Raw genomic sequence first — 2908 nt, forward strand, 5'->3', positions numbered from 1 at the left:
CCTCGGGCTGCAGCAGGAAGCCCCTGGGCTGGTTCCTTTATAGAGCCAGGCGAGCCCATGAGTCAGCACCTGCCCTGCCCCAGAGGCCCAGCCCTTCTCGCTCAGGTGCCCCGTGGCCACAAGCCTCCTCTACCTTGGGCCATGCAGGACCCCCCCACCCTCGTGGGTGTCCACGGTGACGCTGGCAGAAGAGTGGGGTATTTGGAAGCCTGTGAGGAGAGAGGACATCTTGCCCAAACACTTAAAGGGACATTGGAAAGAAGGCTAAACAGAAGGTTATCCTGGGCGTGGCTGAGGCACACCCCTCCCCCCAACGGGACCCCTCTCTCTGCTGTTCCTGTGAAATGCTCTCAGGACAGCCTGTGAAACAGCTGTTGCAGCCCCTCTCCCACCTCATCCCCGAAGCATCTGTGAAGTTAAGGCCACATCATCACACCCACTTTCCAGAGGAAGAAACTGAGGTACAGGGAGGCTTCCCAGCCAATCAGGATTTGATCAGAAGCGTGACCACAGGGTAGGGCCTTTATTAGCAGTCTGTCCCAGTGACGTGGTCTTTTCAAACATTAGGACAAATGCTTCTCACTGTAACACCAAGCATCCGTGACTGCCAGCCCATTTTATAGAAGGGAAAACCGAGGTTCAGAGAGGGAAAAGATACTTGTCCTGGGGGCCATGGATCGCCTGTGGCAGAGCTGGGAGGGGAAACCAAGTTGCCTGACCTAGAGGTGAGGTTTGCTGCCTACTCTGGGTGTCTGCTTCTCTGGGGCCTCCTCCAGAAGACCAGATGGTGCAGGTGTGGGCAGCACCTGCCCTGAGGGCACCTGAGGGTGCTTCACCTGGTGCCAGGGCTGTCTGCTAATGGGGTAAACTGGGGGTGGGGGTGGACAAGTCCTAACAGGGAGCATCCAGAGAAGGTGTGTCTCAGAGGCTGCTGAGAGCACAGGGAGTTTGGGCCGGAGAACTGGGCTCTTCACGCTCTTGGGCTCCACATCAAAGGCTGCAGGATGAGGCCGACTTGAGCACATGGCCTCCCTGCCAGCATCCCCGGAGCCGGGGTCTCAGCACATGTGCTGGAGAGGAGGTGGCTCTGAGAGGCCAAAACGGCTCCTGGGTCCAGATTCCCTAAACAGGAGCTAGGACCAGGGTCACTTCCTGTCCTCAGGGGATTTTGTACAAGAGCCAGTGTACAGCCGTGGTCTAACACAGTAGGAGTTTTGTCCCTCCTGTCCCTCCACCTCCTGGGTCCTGGGGTCAAACCCAGGTCACCAGGCTTTCTAGCGAACATCACCTCCTGGCCCCCAGCTTGCTTTTTGAGACAGGTTCTCTCAGTGGCTGCAACCCACTAACCACACTCTGCCGGCTCCAGAGAATCCCAGAGTGTGTCTCTGCTCCCTCCATGCTGGGACTCAAGTGTGTGGGTCTCCACCCTGGCAGGGCCTTAGATAAGTGCTACGCACCCGTGCACATCTGTGTGAGTGTGCAGAAGCCACGGCGCAGTGTTGAGCGTCTTCCTCCATGGGTAGCTACTTTATGTTTTGAGGCAGGGGTCCCTCACCGAACCCAGAGCTTGCGGATTGTCTGATTTGCTGGCCAGTGAGTTCTGCATATCCCTTGTCTCTGACTCACAGGCCGGGCTACTGCCCCTGCCTTTTTATGTGGGTGCCGGGGATCCAAATTTAGGTCCTCGGGCTTGCAAGGCAAGTACGGCACTGGCTGAGTCATCACCCCAGACTTACCCACTGGTTGTTGGGAATTGTGTGTTTTTAAGATGCACATTGTGCTGTGGGATGTTTTTCTTGTTGTTAAATAATAATAACTTATTATTATCATTATTATTAATAGTAGTATCATTATTTATTATTATTGTTATTATTATTATCGTTGTGCGGCGGGGGCATGCATGAAGGACAGAGGACAAATCTATGTATCTGATCTTCCCTACCACCCTCACATAGATTCTGGGGATCAAACTCAGGTCGTCAGGCTTGGCAGCATGCTCCTTTACCACTGAGCCATCTTGCTGACCCAAGATAGCCACTGTCCAAAGATGGCTAGAAGCAAGCTATTTCTTCACATAGGAAACCGTGTTTCTGTCGCATTTCCTTTACCCTGCCCTTTTTGATGAGCGCGTAGATTTACGACCGCTCTCCCGAATACTGATTTTATCCTTCTACTCCCGGAAGTGGAATCGCGGAGTCAGACACTTGCTTTCCAAATGATTCTATGAAACCACACCTACCTGAGCCCGCTGCTCCAGGTTTGCCCGGTCCCATCCCTGTGTGTTTGGTCTCTGTTTCCATGGTGTCATTTGCCACGGATGTCGCTGAGGATGAGACCGGCGGATGCTTCAGATGTTGGGTCTCCGGCCTTGCTGATGCTGGACTATGAAGATTCACCCTGGTGCTTTGACTGTAAAACCTTTGTTCACATCTCTCCAATGGCAACTGGAGGGCTGAGCGGGCAGCCTTCAGAAGTAACACTGACATCTGAACTTGAACCTGGGGCGGGTTTAAAATAACACAGACACCTACACTTTCCTCAGGCGTGTGTGGGTGAGTCTCTTCCTGAGCCTGTTTATTTGCCTTGCCCGCTGGATTCACACCCAGCAGATGGTTGCTGGGCACAATGGCCAGGTGTGGCCAACGCGGCCCGCGGGGCTTCTTGGCTCCTCAGTGCTTCTGTTCCCTGTTTTCCAGACCTCACCAAGATCCTCCATTGTTGAATCAGGGTCACTCAAGGGTCCCGTGGTGGAGAATGACCAAGCTTCCGGTACTTACAGAAGTCAGAAGTAGGCTCGGCTCGTGCTCGCAGCCATGGCGCATGCTCGCAGCCATGGCGCATGCTCGCACCCCTTAGCTGCTCAATGCGCTCCCAGCCGCAGTAGCAGGCTCTTTGGCTCTTGGTGCAG

This window comes from Micromys minutus (genome assembly GCF_963924665.1).
Source record: "Micromys minutus genome assembly, chromosome: 9".
Classification (NCBI taxonomy): Eukaryota; Metazoa; Chordata; class Mammalia; order Rodentia; family Muridae; genus Micromys; species Micromys minutus.